Source organism: Leptonychotes weddellii, chromosome 4 (assembly GCF_054177405.1).
Source record: "Leptonychotes weddellii isolate Sample4059 chromosome 4, ASM5417740v2, whole genome shotgun sequence".
Classification (NCBI taxonomy): domain Eukaryota; kingdom Metazoa; phylum Chordata; class Mammalia; order Carnivora; family Phocidae; genus Leptonychotes; species Leptonychotes weddellii.
In genome coordinates, this window is record NC_138372.1 from 115,302,060 (window position 1) to 115,321,154 (window position 19,095).

A 19,095-nucleotide genomic window follows, 5' to 3' on the forward strand; every position below is an offset into this window, starting at 1 on the left:
CAAAGGTCCATGACCATTCCCATGTGTAATACCTTGAATGTAGCTGTTGGTACAACATTCCCCCCACTGCTCTCTTTTTCTGTATTGGGAGTGCCTGATTGTTAGTGAGCACACGTGAAAATGATGAATATTGAATCAACAATATCATTCTGATAAAATAGACTACATTCAATGGCGTCAGAGTGAGAAACTTTTTTTTTTTAATTTTAAGGATTTCCCCCAAAGATCACTTTTTCTTTTATTTCTTTATTCACAGATACCACAGCCCAGGCGTTTGCAACTTGCTGTAGCTCATACGTAAATGAGCCAGCTCCTAGTCATTTTCTTGTTTCTGCCGTGCCATGAGATCTGTATGTCACTCTTAATTTAAAATTTTTATTATGACCAAAGTCACTGAGCTCTTCTGGCCTACTGCTGGCATTTTAGACAGGAAGATAAAAAAAGTAATATAATCATGAACCTAGAAAAAAGTAAAATACCAGTATTCCACCAAGTAGATTAGTAATTATACTAGCAGAAATAAAGGACAGACATGGCTTCAGGGAGTCCTTTTGATCTGTTTTTCATGGTGGAAAACAACTTAATGTGTTCATACATGATTCTCAGTGACTTCTTAAAAATGCCTTTGTCACTGAAAGACGGAGCAACCGCAAAGTAACAGGAATCAGACAATTTTGTTCTTGTAGTAGCTGTTTCATGTCATTTACAAATTCAGTCCATTGAAACTGTCAAAGTAATTTAGTGACAAAGTGGTCAGTTTCAAACTCCCGTTCTCCTTCTTTTTAGGAAGTGGCACCATAACCCCCTAAAAAACCATGTTTTTAAAAATAGCCACTGCATTCATTTCCTATTATATACTTTACAAAATATACATGTCACAGCAGTAGCTTATATTGGTAGCTGCTAAGAAGCATTTTAGTTTTCCCTAGAACATGGCATCTTTTCTCCAATTAAAAATAATCATCTATTAAAGTGAACCAATTTCTCTCTCATTCTTTTTCACTAACTCTCTTCCAAGGAAAAAAAGTGATGTTAATTTTATTTTTATTTTATTTTTTAAAGATTTTATTTATTTGACAGAGAGAGAGAGACAGCTAGAGAGGGAACACAAGCTGGGGGAGTGGGAGAGGGAGAAGCAGGCTTTCCGCTGAGCAGGGAGCCAGATGTGGGGCTCCATCCCAGGACCCTGGAATCATGACCTGAGCCGAAGGCAGACGCTTAACGACTGAGCCACCCAGGTGCCCCTTAATTTTATTTTTAGTGTCCACTGAATTTTGTGCACGGTTTATTCACCTCAAAAGTTGTGAGGAAATTTCAGGTTATTTCACATTAAATTAGAAATTCTCTACAGACAGTTGTTAATTGACTCTAAATAGGGAAAACTGAAATGCCTTAATTCACTATAAGGAAGTTATAGAGATAAAATTATTTATCATTAGTACATGAAATAAACCCAGCTGTCTCATTCTGTTGAGAAAAAAATGGGCAGAGTTTTTAATCTAACTTATCTGGGCAGGGACAAGGCATTAAGTATTTTTTAAAAGCACCAAGGTGATTCTAATGCACAACTGTGCAGAGACCCACCACTTAGACAAATAGGAGGCATACAGTAAATGGTCACATTGCCTCTGAACAAGATGAGGGTTCTGTTAGTGGGGGTTAGATGAAGTGGCCTGTGTTACAAGGACACAGGTCTGACTAAAAGTCAGAAAATAATTTTTTTAATTGATGTTTAATTGACATATAACATTATATTAGTTTCAGGTATACCGCATAATGATTTGGTGTTTATAAATATGGCAAAATGATTATCACAAAAAGTCTAAGTAGCATCTGTTCAGAAATTAAATAGCTTTTAATTTATTTAAATTTAAGCTGGAAAGGATAGATTCTAAAAAAAAAAAAAAAGGCTGGATTAAATAAAATTCACCCTCCTGTATATTTTTTTGCTTTTTTATAGGCTTAGAAATCAAAAGTAGTGTTTCATTCATGGTTAAAAAGTAAATTGGAGTCAGAATCAGGGTTGTACTTTGTGTGTCCCTACATGCCTTAGTTTCTTGTTGGACTGACAGAACTCTCTGCCTTCTTTGTGTCCCATTTCTGTGTTTATCAAGATCGGGTTTATCATACGGTCAGCGGTGCACATGTCTGAGCCTGTCACAGGAAGATGAGCCCTTGGAAGCTAGAGGCAGTGCCGTTAAATGCAGGAATGAGAGAGCTGCCTCTTGGAGGGTTAGGAAGACTAGGCCCTGGACATAGATTTAGAAGATCTCAGCTGCAGTTCCGCCTCTGCTGTTTACTAGTGGGGTGATTGGGACCCTACAGAGTCTCACTTTTCACATCAACAAAATGGGAACGCTATATACCCCATGCTCTTTTCACATGGATCCAGTGACACCATAAAAAAACCTAACAGTTTGTGGATTAACAACTACTGAAAAAATATATTATGCCTGATGACATCGTGTTGTCAATGGCACAGGAAATGGGTCTGGGACCAGAAGGCCTGGCCCTGATACCAGCTTGACCACTTATTTTACTTCTGTGTACATCTCATTTAACTCCTTGGATCTCTAGAATAAGGATATTTATACCTGGTATGCCTACTTGAATGAAATTACTCATTATATAAAAATAAAGTTAGTGTTTAACTGCAATAGGCATGAAGGACACAGGTCCAAATAGGACAACTTGGTCCTGCCTTGTTGGAACTTACAGCCTCGTGGAAGATAGGATGTATGTAAAACTACTTTGTGAATTGTAAAGTGGCAAGCAAATGTGTGGTAGTATGGTTATTGTTAATGTCACAAAAGAAGGGCAAACTAGATAAACTTAAAGAAGTAACCACATATCTTGTTCTGTGGTTCTGAATGTTCCAAATAGAAGCAAACACTCAGCAGTTTTTGATCTGGTGTCCAGAGATACATGAGCTCAGTTTTTAAAAGGTTGGGTTGGTTTGGGGTTCCATGTTCAACTATCAAATGTAAAAATACTTAGCAGAGCATTTCAAATGTTTAAGAAAACACGGATATGATGACATCAAATGAGATTCTTTAATTGAATACTGGATATCATGAGGACCAAAAAATTCCACTACCTCTTTTCAGGTCGTTGGGATACCACCTGCGGAATTCCCTGTCATTTCAGTAAGTTCTGTCATGTCCTTATAAGGCTCTGTGTCAGTGGTCATACTGCCCTGCTGATGCCATGGAGGTCGTGGTTGACCATAGTTTGCAGGTCATGAGGAATGGGCTGATTGGACTTGGTAAGAGTTTGTTTTAAATGAGTTTAATTTAATTCAATGTCTAGGATAAGGGCTAACATTCTGGTAAGCTTGTGGCATTTTAAAAAAATATTTTGCATTGTATTTATTTATTTCTGTTTTCAGTATGTTCTGTCCCTCTACTGACTGGGTACAAAATTAGCTCTCTAATTCTGTTTGTTGTATCTTCGAGTGAATTTATGTGAAATGGACTAAAATAAAAGGCAAAGCATTGGCACTGAATAGGCAATTTATGTTCTATATAGTCTCCCCTCCTATTTTTCTTCTTGATATGATTGTAACTGCAGTAAAAAAAGTACTCACCTTTACATGAGCAACTGGGTGGAGCTTCATCACCCCTGAAAGCACAGGTAAGTGAGAAGACTCACACTCTGAGAGATGAATGATGATGCGCAGCTCCAGGTCCTGAGCACCTAGGCTGGGAATCATGCAGGCACGGAAGTAGAAACTAGAGAGCCCCGGCTGAGCGGTCTGATTGGACTGCCACATCAGATGCCTTTTCCCATGGAAACGGCTTTGCGTTGGGTCCAGTGAAGCTCCTCCTGCCTGGGCAGCAGGAGATGAATTCTCCATTTAGGACTGTGTTAGGCTGTCCAAAGCGGAGGGTCTTGTGGGGGCAAGGGTCCCCCTTTGGCACCAGTTCTGTCAGCTGTGAGGGGATGGCGTTTGGCATCCAAGGGCTGTGCTCAGCTACATACTTCAAAGCAAACCTTTTCATCAATTTCCGAGTTAGTGAGCACATCACACTCAAGTCCTATCTGGTGCTTTGAAAAGCGTTGCTGTGTTTTGCATGCGATCTCTTCCACAGAAGGCTGATTTTCGGGTCATTAAGGGAATCAATGCTGAGAAACTCCATAAAATGCTGGGTGTTTTCATCCCGGCTTTAGAAGTCATTGGCCTGATCCTCTCCTGTATAATGTAAATGTATCCCAGCAGGAAGCTTCAAAGGCAAAGGCTCACAAAGAAAAAAGTAGGAAAAAACAATCTTGTGAAATAGTAAACAATTCTTCAACAGTTCCTCCTTTAACTGTAACCATGACACATGTCATTTAACCATTGGGGCAGAGCTAGAGAATGAGAGTGCAGTGTTTTCCTGGTTAAAATTGGGTTTGCTTCTTTTTTTCAACCCAGAGCTTATTTGTGGGTCAACTTTTCTGCAAATTCTCTGATAAAGGGGCTAAGACCTAACTAACCCCTGCCAATGTTTTGCTGAGGGGACTCCCCTGTAAAGGCTCTTTGTTATTGTCTCTATCAGGCCATGGGCCCCTGGCTTTCGGCTATACCCCAGTACCTGGAGCCGTGGCTGGTACGTGTTAGGAACTTGATACCTACCAGTTGAATAAATGAATACGTATGTTCCCTCTGTCTCAATTGAAGATACAGCCAGGGAGTATAAAGGTATCAACTTTACCTAAAGTTGGTGATTTGCATTTCTGGGGACCCACCGAATTGGTACAATATAACTAGCTTATTAAGCCTCTGACCTTCCTAGGAATGAATACCCTCATTAAAAAAAAAAAAAAAAAAAAAAAAGAATTAATACCCTCAGAGGTTGTTATTCAGAGACAAGACTTGTAAACAAATAGTAATATTACCAAACCTTATGGGAACTCCGAGAAGGGAGCATGAAGTATGTATGGAGGAGAAGTTATATAACATGATATTGATGTCTGATGAGTTTACTGGATGAAGATGAGGAAGGGCATCATGGGTAGAGAAAACAATGCACAGCAAAGGAAACACAGCATCAGTGAACTTGGCCCTGGGGGGAGGGAGAGGGGCAGGAAAGGCTGGGGAGGAAATCAGGCCAGTGGTGTCAGCCTGGGAAGGACCATGCTATCACATGTGAGCTTCCTTAAGGTACTAGGAAGGAAGTTGTAGAAGAGTTGTTGGTGGCAAGGGGATAGAATCAGATACTGAGTGATTTCTGTGTAATCCCTGAGAGGCAGACGGCCAGTGGACTTCCGTATCCCAGTTAACGAGAACCAATCACGTGGCCACACACAGGGAACTTATGAGTGGCTCCTTTGCCTCCATAGAGAGAAAGTATGTGACGTAAAGGACATTATTTTAATAATGAGTGAGACAATGTTGGGTGTTGGGGATATAAAGATGACAAAAATGGAAAGACAAATAATTATGAATCAAGACAGAGGGGCTGCCTTTGAGAGGCTTATGGTGTAGTTGGGAGATGGACTTGTAAGCAGCTCCTTACCAGACACTGGGGGAGAAATAAGTGCAGCAGTAAGGGAGAATCTGATCTCTGTGTTGTCTCCTCCCTTTAATAGGATGTAGGTGGCCATTTCTAAAATAATAAACCCTGAAGCATTAATTGTTGTGGGCTCTAAACCCTGCAAGGGACATTCATGCCCACATTAATTTATCTTTGGTTTTCTTTTTTTTTTTTTAAGATTTTATTTTATTTATTTATTTGACAGAGAGAGATACAGCAAGAGAGGGAACACAAGCAGGGAGAGTGGGAGAGGGAGAAGCAGGCTTCCTGCCAAGCAGGGAGCCCGATGTGGGGCTCAATCCCAGAACCTCAGGATCATGACCTGAGCCGAAGGAGATGCTTAACGACTAAGCCACCCAGGCACCCCTATCTTTGTTTTTTTTTTTTAATAAAGGGGTAGAGTTAGGGAGACTCAGATACTAAGAGGGTTCTCTGGGAACTTTGCTTAAATAAATGATGGGTCATATTGTTGGTAGTAGTTTGGAGACAAGTGGTTGTAAGATTCCAAAATCTTGGTTGAGGAGCCAGTCATAATGGCTCTGTTCATGGAGTATTATTGGGAAGTTCAATATCATCAGGGCCCTTGTTCAAATCAGGGAGGCTTCACCCTGAGAGTCCTCCCTTAATGGAGCTTCCTTCTCTCCTCTGCATTGTGTTGTGAAGCAACCAATTCTTTCAAAATGTCTGTGATTGTATATGCCATATATATTATATATATGTTGTGTCATATCAGTCCCATTCTGTGGGATTGGAGAGATGTCGGATGGAAGTCATACTGTTCCAGTGGTCCAACCGTGCTGCCTGCCTGGGTAAAATTATTTTTATCCTGGGTTTCCTTACTTGCTTCAAACAAATTTTAATGATTTATAGTGATTCATCATTGAAGGGGGATATGATCTGTATTATGAGGAGCTTGAGGGGTTGTTGCAGTGTGAGTCCTCAATAACTCCTGTGTGGGGAATCTTTCTGTGGGTCATTCATAGATGCAGAATGAAAAAAATTGAAAATAAAACCACCTAGATAAAGATAAGCAAAGTAAATGAAAAACTTAATTAAAATAATAACAAAGACTCTACTTAAAAGCTAGAATGAACATAAATAGTACGAGAAAGCTTTTGGAAAGCTAACCGCATGTCAGGTTAAGAGAAACTAAAATAATGGTGTAGACAATGAAACCAGGAGGTCAAAGGTGAGAAAGCTAAGCCAGAGAATTAGAAAAATGACAAAATAAAAATATACATAGTTAAAAAGGATAAAAGTAGACAAGCTAAGAGGAAATTTAGAATATTTTGCCAGGAAAATAGTCTGGAAATGTATACATAGGTGTCGTGTGTGATTATCTTTGGGTGAATGGGAGTATGATTTTTTAAAATTATTCATTTTGCTTGTTTGTAATATGTGATTTCTCTGATATTATCTTATATATGTAATAAAAATTATAAGAAAAACTGCCCATGAGATACATGAAATTAAAATAAGCAGACAATAAAGAAGCAAAAAAGTGGTTAGATGAGTCTATATGGCAAAAACGAAGACGAAGAATGCAGAGAAAATAAATATTCCACAAAACAGTACAAACCAGAAATTAAAAGATTAAAAAATGTACTAACACATATAAATATTTACAAAATTTCAGAGACTAGGGGACTTTTAAATTAAAAGACCTAAAGAATGCTCTATTTAGGGGCTAAGCTGGCTCACCCCCCTCAGCTTGAGGTCCCCGCACGTCCTCAGGGAGGAGATCCAAGGACAAAGAACAAATCTCTGGCCTCTCCAGCTCACTGCCCATTCAGGGTCCTGCCTCCTGTGTCCCTCTAAAAATGTCCAGCAAATGGTGTGGCAGAAGCAAATTCCTCTCACTCCATACCCAAGTGATAAAGCGATCAGGAGGGAAGGCACACACACAGTTCTGAAACAGGCCTTGAACATGGCCGTTAGGAGATTGCTGTCTTTCTTCATTGTCTCGGCAGCTTTTGTGTCTGTGCTCAACTGCTGCCTCAGCACGTGGAGTCAGACCCTGAACTGTATGCAGTCCAAGAGAAGAAAGAAGAGGATGAATTTGTCTTGGGCATCTATTCTGGGTCAGGAATCATCTATTCCGCTGGAAGCATATCACTGTGCTCTTTCTTTCGGTCTTGACCGTGTCTTATAAGGTAAATATTTTAATGCCAGTTTTGAGACTGAGGCACCAGAGGTATATAATCTGCTCAAGGCTACATCCAGTGGTGGAAGTCTAACTCCTAAGATCCTTGGAACTTCTACCATGCCATGCTGAGAAAATGCTCTTAAGCTGAACTGCTGCATGCTCCCTTCTAGAGTAGAGAGGAAGCCTGTGAGAATGGAGGCTTTTCCCTGAAACCAAGCCAGGGCATAGGGGGTCAGAACACATCTGCCTGGCAGTCCCAGTGAGCATGAGGGCTGGGCTGACAGGGCCCCCGTGACCCAGCTCTTTGCCTGCCAGTGAGGAGGGGGGCCTCCAGTAGTGGGAGAGTAGCAGAGAGCCTAGAAGTCAGGTTGGCAGTGGTCCTCAAAGGGTGGTCTCCAGACCGGCAGCATTGGCATCACCTGTGAGCCTCTCAGAAAAACAGTCTCACGTCCCAGCCTGACCTACTGAATGGGAGTCTCGGGATGGGCAGAAGAGACTGGACAAGCTCTTCAGGTGATTTTCAAGCACAATAAAGTTTGTGAACCCTTGCAAGTAGTGGCACCAAGGAGCTGGATGGCGGATTTGGGGCAGAGTAAGGGATCTTCAACATCGGGGAGAGAGGAAGGTAGATGAGACTCTGAGCTCGTCAACGGAATGAGAGACGGGGTTCTGGTGAGCAGAATAAGAAACAGGTGTGGGGGTGCTGGGGACAGGTGTGAGGGTGGGGAATGGCCTATGGTCAAGACCAAGTCTGACCTCATCTTAGTCACCAGGAGGAATCCCTGTCCGGACCCTGAGCCTCACTTCAGGCTTAGGTGATGGTAGGGCTGTTGCCACCCATCCCACGGGGTAGCTGGAAGGTTGCAAAGCAAATTAATATAAGTGTGTATGCCTGACATATAGTCAGTGCTCAAAAAATAGTACTTGAATTTGGATTTAAATGGGACACTGAGTGGATGGAGAAAGAGTGAGGGGGCAGCAGTTCCTTTCACTCTTTTTTTTTTTTTTTTAAAGATTTTATTTATTTATTTGAGAGAGAGAATGAGATAGAGAGCATGAGAGGGGGGAGGGTCAGAGAGAGAGGCAGACTCCCTGCTGAGCAGGGAGCCCGACATGGGACTCGATCCCGGGACTCCAGGATCATGACCTGAGCCGAAGGCAGTCGCTCAACCAACTGAGCCACCCAGGCGCCCAGTTCCTTTCACTCTTGTGGTGACCCTGACTCAGGCAACTCTTGTGGTCGAAACGTTCCCCTCTGGCTTCCAGACTAGCCTGAAGTTACCTGGAAAGGTAAGTTCTCAACTTGAACTTATTTGAACAGTGAAGCCAATATTTGTCTGTCTTCTGTGGAAGCAAAAGCTAAGTATGTCCCTCAAAAGACAAAAGGGATAGGTTTTCTCCAAGTTAGAAATTTTTTGCAGGGCGGCAGATAGAAAAGTAGCCCAAGCAGGCCGGGGAACAGTGTGGCATGATGAAGAGCATCAGGCACTCAGAGGGAAAAGACCAGAGTGGAATCAGCCCTGGTCTGTAACCCAGCCAGGCAACCTCAGCAAGTGATTGAATCTTTCCAAATTGTAGGTTCTTCATTTCCAGAGGCGGATAATTCTCCACCTCTGGGTATTGTGAGGATTGCAGAAAACATCCCTGATGGTGCCAGGCACATGCCAGCCAGTAAGAAATGTTTTCTGAATCTCAATTCTATACCTCGCCTTTGCCCTGAACAAAGCCCGGGAAGCTAACGGGCTGCACCTGAGCAATCCCACCTCTGCAGGGTTTGCTAACGTGGGCCCTTTTGAGAAAGCCATGTCTGTAATGACCCCTTATGTGTTTATGTGACACAATTCCTTTGCCCTGATACTTCATATTCCCCAGTCTTCACTGGGTCAGGAAGGATATTTGCCAAGCTGATTGATCACCTTCTCTGCACAACATAAGATATTTGGGGCACTGTCTCTTTCTCCTGTCCGTTCTGGAGTCAGGGCAGGCCTGCCCTTTTCTACTCTCTTGTGTTTGGAGACCTTCAAGCTGGGAATGGGGTTTCTTTCTGGCCAATGTGAACAGGACTAAGACAAGAAGCAGCATCATTTCATAGGCACTGATTTTATTGTAATGCCAGGGCAGAGGGGTGGGGGCTGCAAATGGGGGACATTTTTAGTTTCTGTAATAGTCTCCTCTAGAGGCATCATGAGAGAGAAAGAAAAATCAAACACTCAGTCTGCTCACTTGCCCCAGGCTCCATAATTTGCCTTTTACTTTCTGCATTTTCATATTGGAGTTTGAAAAGCAAAGGACCCAAACAATCAGCAACAGATGTCTTCGTGTAATCTGCACGGTACATGACTTCAGTTAGCATGCAAATTGTCATCCTAGGGTGGTTCCAGGGGACTGCTGAAAAGACAGCAGGCCTGCTTTGCAAAACTAGAGAGAGGGCATGATTAAAATGTCTGGATCCAATCATATGTTTAATTACAATCCCTTTTTTATCTCAACTACAATGACTGGTAGCTATTATGACACAATATTGAAAATGTGTATGACGCATGGTGGCGCTCGGAAGGCTGAGAGGTGGTCTGTGTTTGATCAAAATGATCAAAGCTCCTTGCCATGGAAAGCCCCTCTCCTTCTGCCTCGTCTGATCCACTTAGACGAGCAAAATATGATTTATAGGAGACAGTTTATGTGATTTTCATTCCCCGAGAGCAGGGGCATAATTTTTGCACCACCATTTCCCCTAGAAACGAGAGGAGCTTGACAATTGCTTATAAATGCACAGCAACAGACCCTACTCCATGGTTGTCTACAGGGCCTCTCTCAGGCTTCGGCTTTAATTCACTCTATGTTCAAACACTGTTGAATTGTATTATTGGTATAATCAGAAAAAGACCAAAAAACAAAAATCAATCTTAAAAGCTCGGAGAGGAGAAAGTCTTGATTATTTCAGTCTATTCATATATCCAGTTTGTCTTTTGTCACCCAAAGTTGGTTTAGATAAAACTAAAAGTGTTTTTTTTTCACAAGATGATAAGAAGTTTTACTACTTGGTTGAGATAAAGACTGAGTTTCATTATGTAAATTTGTGGAAGTGGCATCAGTAGAGAAAGCTGCCGTTGTGTCCCTTCTAAGAACGGATGTATATTGTTTTGCTTTTGTTGTTTTGTCCTTTAGCTGAAACTCTGGAAGGCAGAGAAAGAGCTAAGACTAATTTGGTCAGCATGCCTCATTATGGGTATTTTAAACACGTAACCAGCATTATGGGGAGAACTAAGTTTGTTAACACCTGGATGAAAAAAATCTAATTTGGGCTCAATTTTATCAGATAAAATTCTTGTACACATTTCACAGCTGGGTCACAGTATATTTTTCACATCTCAAAACCTTTTGGTGAGGACTTCGTACAAAATTTGGGTTGTGGTTTCACATACATTTCTCTCTTTTGGAGGTGTCCTGCCTACCTTGTTCTTTTACCTTGGTTATTGTTGTATAAAGAAAACAAAAATGTTCTTTACTAGCAATAAGAAATTGAATTAAGTATTTATTTATTGTGCTGCTGCCCGGCGCTTAGCACTACGCTGGGGGCTGTGTGGGGGCTCCAGCTGACATGTTAAGGCTTGAATCCTGCCCTCAAGGACTTGATAGCTTAGTGCAAGTTCTACAGGAGTCAGATCTAAGCAGCAAAGATAAAGGGATGGATGGAAAAACAGATAGAGAGAGACATTGGAAGTTGGAGACCGAGGGAGGAAAAGGCTTGAGCAGAGAAAATGAAATCGCTAGAATCCTCTAATCCTTTATCAGCTATGTCCTACTAACAGGTTCCCAAGGAAGGGAAGGGGAGGGACATTCCATGGAAGAGCACATTGTTTTCTGGCATAAGGCCTTGGCTCCAAATGGTTTTGTGGAAATCCCAGCTATCATTGGCTGAGATGCTCCCTGGGTGAATCACAAACACTGCTTTTGGATCTGTGACCTAAGGTTTACCCTAAAAACAGGCTGAATCACCTATTGAGCTCTTACCTTAGTGCAGCCCTTTAGATCCTATACCAACAACTAACTGTTATTGAGTTCTTGTGGTGTGCAATGCATTGTAGGAAGCCCTTAATGGGTTTCCTTCATTTAGTCCTGACAAAACTCTGCTTTGAGGTAAATACCATTCCCCGCCTCCCCGCCCCCCAAAATGGTTCAGGTGAAGCAAGTGAGACACAGAGAAACTAAGTGGCTTACCCATGGTTAGGGCTCAAGTAGTCAGCATTTAGAACCTGAGTGTTTAACTGCTATACTGAATTATCTAAGTGTAGACTGATGATGATAAGATAAACCTACAGAGATGGAAAAACTTCACCGGAGAAAAAGATAACGTTTACCCAATACAATCTTACTATATTCCTGCCACTGAAGCTCCATGCCTTACTCCAGTGAACCAGAGTGCCTGGGTGGCTCAGTCAGTGAAGCATGAGATTCTTGATCTTGGGATCATGAGTTCAAGCCCCACATTGGGTGTTGTGCTTACTTAAAAAAAAAAATGACAACGAACCAGTTTTATTCTAGTCTCTGCTTGCACCCAATCTCACTCTCTTCTTTGGGAGGAGGATAGAGGTGGGAGGGTATGAGATGCCCTTTGTTGCAAAGTGTGTACTGTTAGGGCAGGATAAAAGGTTGAAGTTTGGCAATCTGGAGCAGATCTTAAGCTGGTCTTTGAAGAATGAGGAGAAACTGAATATGCAGTCAGGAAAAGGAGGACACACTCAATTTGTGGAGGCAGGCATCTAGAAGAGTGGAGGGAGCAGCATGAATGAAACGGAGGGGTCAGGGCCAGCGTGGGGTCTCCACATAGCTACAGCAAGTGCATTGCAGCAGAGGTGGATGGCTTGTGTAAGTGAGGTTCAAGGACATTGTTGAGGATCCTGTATCAGGTTCCTTTAACTTTCCAGGTTGCATGTCCCCTCTCCCCATCTTGTGAGCTGATATGATAGTATTTGGGACAGCCTGGGTATCGTAACAGTGTGGCATGGGGCTCTCAGATAACCCCACAGTGGGACAGATACCAGGATTGCCATGGGGACAGAAGGGAATCTTCAGAATTTCTACAAGTTGCTCCCAAGCTTGTCCTCATGTCCCAAGAAGCCTTCAGGATCGCTGCTGGGCAGAAGTAGATCATAAGCAAGCCCTAAAAAAAGACAACCAGCAAAAATAGTTGGCAGGTGCTAGCAGAATGTCTGGATCACCACAGGCTGCATCAACGTGTTAAAAAATACCAGCCACTTTTATTTCCTAAGAAATGCCTTTGTGTTTCATCGCTCGCTCCTCCTGGTGCAGTGACGGGAAAGGTCACTAAATGTCACTGCTGTAGGAGGGTCAGAGCCCCTTGTGTATTCGGAAGGACTAGATCAAGACTCCCCAGAGCCAACTACATGTATGCAGTGACTCTGATGTGCTCTCCAAACTCAGCTACCTCATGATTAAGAGAAAGACTTTAATTTCCTGGTGTTTCATACTTTATTAGTGTGCTGCCCGTGTGTGTGGTCAGTATGAGGTGATTACCCCGCCATGAGTCAGACTGAGTTTTGCATTGTTTTCTAGGGCTGAAGATCTGCTCTTCCTCTCCCCAGCCCACCCCCATGTGTCCATTCTCCCTCATGCCCATCGAGCTTTGCTGTGAATTTAGGCTCTGGGTGATTCTGTGACTCTGGAGTTTTCACGAGTCCATTAGCTACACAACCCATGTGAATCTTCCAGGCATAATGAGAAACACATCTTTTCACCTCAAGGTTCATCTAGGACCTTTTCCAAAAGGAAGCCTAAATATCTTCTCAGGCGAAGTAACTCACAAAGCATTTAATTTAGTTCACATTTTTAAAATGTTAACATACTGTAATATCAAATTGCCACAAACTGGGTAACAGCAGAAATTTATTCTCTCACAGTTCTGGAGGCCAGAAGTCTGAAATCAAAATATTACCGGGGCCATTCTCCCTCCAAAAGCTCCAGGAAGAATCCTTCCTTGTCTCTTCCAGTTTCTGGTGGCTCCAGGCATTCCTGGATTGTGGCTGCATGACTCTGATCTCTTCCTTGTCTTCACATAGGCTTCTCTCTCTCTCTCTCTCTCTCTGTGTATTTCTATCTCTCATAAGGACCCTTGTCATTGGATTTAAGGCCCACTTGGATAATCCAGGATGATCTCATCTCAAGGTCCTTAATTATGTCTGCAAAGACCCTTTTTCCAAATAAGGTCACATTCACAGTTTTCAGGGGTTATGACATGAACTTATCTTTTTGGGGGCCACCATTCAATCCATTACAATCATTCTCCCTAAATAGGCTACCTTGAAGAAGTACTATGCTAGCAACTGTAAGATATAGCAAATGTTTAAATACACTAGTAATTTTGAAGATGTAGAATGGTTTAAGAATATTCCTGGTCAGAGGCTAGGAAGAATGTTGGCATTTCCCTACATTAAAAAACCCTGGTTTGAGACCTGGTCCACTATTTACCAGTTGCAGTCTGATCTGTCCTCTGGCCCAGCCTCAGCTCCTTCCTCTGTCATAGGAGCTGATCACTTTGGATGGTAAGGGGATAAAATGCCATGTGACTCACTGTGCAGACTGAAGAGTAGTTCGCAAACATAGGTAGAGGAGTTTGATGCTGTTAAACGGATGTGAGGACTTGCAAAGTAGTTCACTTTTGGGGGGCATACTATCAAGATGCTTCTTTTTTTTTTTTTTAAAAGATCTTATTTATTTATTTGACAGAGAGCACGAGCAGGGAGAGGGGCAGAGGGAGAAGGAGAAGCAGACTGCCTGCCAAATAGGGAGCCTGACCTGGGGCTCGACCCCAGGACCCTGGATCATGACCTGAGCCAATGGCAGACACTTAGCAGACTGAGCCACCTGGGTGCCCCCCAAGATGCTTCTAAGTCCATAAAACCATCCAGGTTTGTATTATACCACTTGAATTAAACACTTCTGGTATGAAGCAAATAACTTTGAATTAGGAGGATTTCTTCATAATGTATATAGACATGTGCTCTATCAAAGAACATCTAATGGTAAGAGGTTAGATAATGAAGAGTTTCTTTTGCAGTCCTTGGCACATCCTTTTGACCTCAGAAAATCACTCTACATCGAGAAAACTGTAGTAACAAAAGAGGAATCAGCAGGTAATGAAGGCATAACAGACTTAAGGGAGGGCAGCTTTATTGGGTAAATATCTTTAACTGCAAGGTTTTCATCACAGCAAAATCATACACGAGAGAAATTTTAACTCACAGAGGTCATCTTTAAAGTGTAAGAGCAGATTTTCAAAGCCATTTGTTTTAATGGTGCCTCATCAGCTGTTAAAAAACCCTTTTGAGTCACTATTTTATCTTACAAATGTTAAGTATTCGTTGTAGACAGGAACTGTCTGTTAAAGTAATATTTGACATCTAGTGAATCAAACATACTTTACAATGAAAGGCTGACATCTGTTTACTATATAAAAAAGAGTGCTGTGTATTTTTACTAGAAGAATTTTCCTTTAATAAGGCAGCCAAAAGTCATCTACACATACCAAACCAATTTACAGCCAAAACCTGTTGAATACAGACACAGCATCATGGATGCTTAGTAATCTATTTCTACCCCACTCCCCCCCAACCTACCCCAGTATTTCCCTGGTTTGGGATTGGATTTGTATAGGAAATAGTTTATATTTTATATTTTTTTGAGGGAAAGGATATAATAATAATAAAAAGGCCTGGGTTAATTATTGACTTGGTGAGCTTAATCTTCTCAGTGCTCTCAACTTTGACTCCATTACATTGGCAGTAGATCCTTTTTATTTAAGGAGAGCAAACTGCAACTGAGCTCTTTTTATATTTTTCAACGTATGTATTTTTCAACGTATGCAAACAAAGTCTGTACGTTTGGCCAATCCCACCTGAGATCTGTCTAAGTCACTACAATTAGGAAGAGATCAGACGGAAGGCAGTCAACCTGGTAAAGAGTTTAAATCTGTGTGTAATCTCATACAGGTGCTGCTTCCTGTGCTCTGGAAAATCCCTCATCACAAAACAGGCCAACTGAGCCACACCTGGGTTTAAGCAGAACATCTGGACCTCCTCTTTCCTACTCACTCATGTTCTTCAAATCTTCCCTAAACAAATGGCACTTTAGCACAAGTCTGACACCAGAGATTTGTAAGCCCTATGTGCACTGCCAAATCCAGTTTGATACAAAACATAGCTACCCTTCTTGAATCAAATACATTACAGATATGATACCCCAGTCATATATTTCAAATAGTCAAGCCTCAAGTAATTTATGGAGGTCATTTCCACCAGTAGTAATAAATTTCATAATGGCATTAACAATTAAACGGAATTTGGGGGAAGGTTGAAATCCAACATCTATTAAATGCTCTAGCATTCATATGCTCTTTGTTTTCTTTTTTTTTTTTAAGATTTTTATTTATTTATTTGACAGAGAGAGACACAGCAAAAGAGGGAACACAAGCAGGGGGAGAGGGAGAGGGAGAAGCAGACTCCCCGCTGAGCAGGGAGCCCGATGCAGGGCTCGATCCCAGGACCCTGGGATCATGACCTGAGCCGAAGGCAGACACTTAACGACTGAGCCACCCAGGCGCCCCGCTCTTTGTTTTCTAGTCATACAACCATTGGCTGGGAAAGTCCTGAAGAATAAAGATGGGTGTGGATATAATTAATGGAATGCCGGCGGGTCTCAGTTTCCTTAGGGAAAAACAAAACAAAAACACATATCTGTTAAGCTCCTAAATGTCTAACTTTTACTTAATGAAGCCTCTTAATTTTTAGATATACAATTTTGGGAGAGCTTTGTAACTAATTAATAACTATGTGTTATAGGTATGTACCGGGCTTAGCATTATGTTGGAATAACTGAACTTGCAAGTGATCCAATGAACTATCAGGAAACTATCAATGTAATTTGTGTGGCCTTACATATGGCCTTTTAGTAAGTGTTTTATGTGGAATTTTGGCATGTCAGTTTAGGTGGATGCCAGGGAATAGGAATGGTGAGCATGAAGAATGAATGGTATGGAGTAGGTATGCCTTTTATGGCTCCCATAAAATATGCAGGAACAATGGGGATTATGTGATGCAGATCATTAATATATGTGTACGTTTTAGGTAAACACATCTAAATATGTCTTCCGGTGTTAACATTTTGAATTGCTAACCAGCTCACAATAGAAAATTTATCACACTTGCAAAGCTGTTCTGGTTTTTGTTTGAATTCTTTGAATTCACTTGGTATCAGTCAAGCTCACCATCTCTGAGAGAACTTGGGAATTGAGAGCAAGGTGGGATGGAGTGAGTGATGGAGAAAGAGGAGCACAAAGAGCACTTCTCACTCATACCAACAGGTAATAAACCAGAATGCAGGCTCTGGAACGTTCAGAAAGCAATCTCAACTCTAAGGGGGTATTGCTAGTTTAGCAGATAGCTCTGAAACACCAAGTGATACCTTTTATCCTTTTAACTCACAGAGGTCATCTTTAAAGTGTAAGAGCAGATTTTCAAAGCCATTTGTTTTAATGGTGCCTATTATTTAATGGAATTGAGAGACTGCCCAGTGTATCCCTTGGATTTCAGGGTAACTTGGGTCTGGTCCAGATGCTCCCAAGGAAGGGGTAGGGGGAGGCCTCCTGGATGAGCAGGTACATCTGCCTTGAGTTGGTAGTGATTTGACTTGACAATGAACTGAACTTTAGTTCCTCTTGGTAATGTGGCCTGGTCATTCAAATGATGGATGATTTTGATTTAGTTTTCCAAAAGTTCTCTGCAGCATGGTTTGTTTTGAGTTGGGTGGATGCAAGGTTATGGTACTGAATGTGTGAACTAAATACACATTCAGTTTTGAGAAACCTCAAGTTGGTAGTGTTCATAAAAACTTACTTTGCTTTCAAAGTAATTGGAATTGTAATAGTTTTTTGTTCCCCCTCTGATCCTCATATTTTGTGTTGGGAATGGAAAGTACCTGTATCAAAGTTTAAGTTTTCTTGTGTCAGTGTCTTGTATCTAGAAATGAAGGACAATTAGGAACAGAAAGAATTACAGACAGCATGGGAAGTGGGGGAGAAGAGCAAAGGTTTTTATAAAGAAAAAAAAACCAGACAGAGCATGAGTACTCAAAAATGAAAGCTGAAGTGTTCTAGAATATTGGGATAAAGATGGCCTTTATAAAATTCCCAAGAAATGTAAAGGATTGGAAAAAGAAGTTGATGCCCAAATGATGCCCATTTTGGGGGAGAAATGGCTCTCCAAGAGGAAGATGTGATGTATTATGGACATTAGATACCTGTCCTAAAATTGTATGAGGGTCAAAGAATTTTTGGCAGGGAGGAACAAAATCCAAAACGGATACCTAATGGAGAATCTATCGAGCCTCCAGAAGTGTAAAGAAAGTAAGTGGAGTAACTCAGGTTATAAATAATGGGGACACTGCATTGTCTGAGTAGTAGGAAATGAGTTTTATGGAGGCAGAGATCATGGCAGGAAATATTTGATTTCCCAGCCTTGGCACAAGGCTTGGCACAGAGTAGGTAATCAGTGTTTGAGCAGAGCTGAAAAGGTATAAAAGTCAGCCAAAATGAACAAGGATGAGAAAGTGTTTGTTAGGCAGTAATAACAGGAGACAAGAGATGATTTTCTGAGTTAAAAAAAAACCTGCAAAAGACACAAATTAGCCATTTTATGAATGAAATTTAGGTAGGAGATGTCAGTCCTAAAAAACTTTCTTGGAAAAATATCTTTCTAAGTTTCAGATCATGTTTTCCAAACAAAACATACCCACATAAACCCAAGATAAAATTAAATGGCCCTGCCAAATAGTTCAGGAACAAAAAGGCAGAGAAAAAGTGGAATGTCATTCAGATCTGTGATTGACAGCCACATTCCACTTAGTGCTGCTACCGCCAGAGTGGAGGGACCCAGCACACCTGCTGTCTCACTGCTCAGTAGTAGCTGGTTGATTTCGAATTTGTTGTATACCTAAATTATTTTGGTAAAGCTACCCAATGCTTTCTTTCTGCACCTACTTTCCAAAAATGAGAAAAAGATATATATGATCTGAGATATATATATATACATATATATATAATGAGAATGAGAATATATATATGTGTACATACACATATATGATTTTTTTCTACATGAGATCCAAGTGAGAAATGCCTTTTTTCTTTCTTCTTTTTTTAATTACTCGTCTATACCTCCAGGTGCTGTCAATAAAGAATTTAATGCATGGCACAAACAAGGAAGAATCTGATTGGTTAAGAGACCTGAGGTCTGCAGAATTTTAGTGAAATACTTGGAAGTAATTCACCATCGTCTTTGTTCAGGAGTCAAGGCAGGAAAAAGAGCCTGAACGGGGAATACTAAGGAAATCTAGCATTTACTGAAAGGACTGATCTAGAGGTGT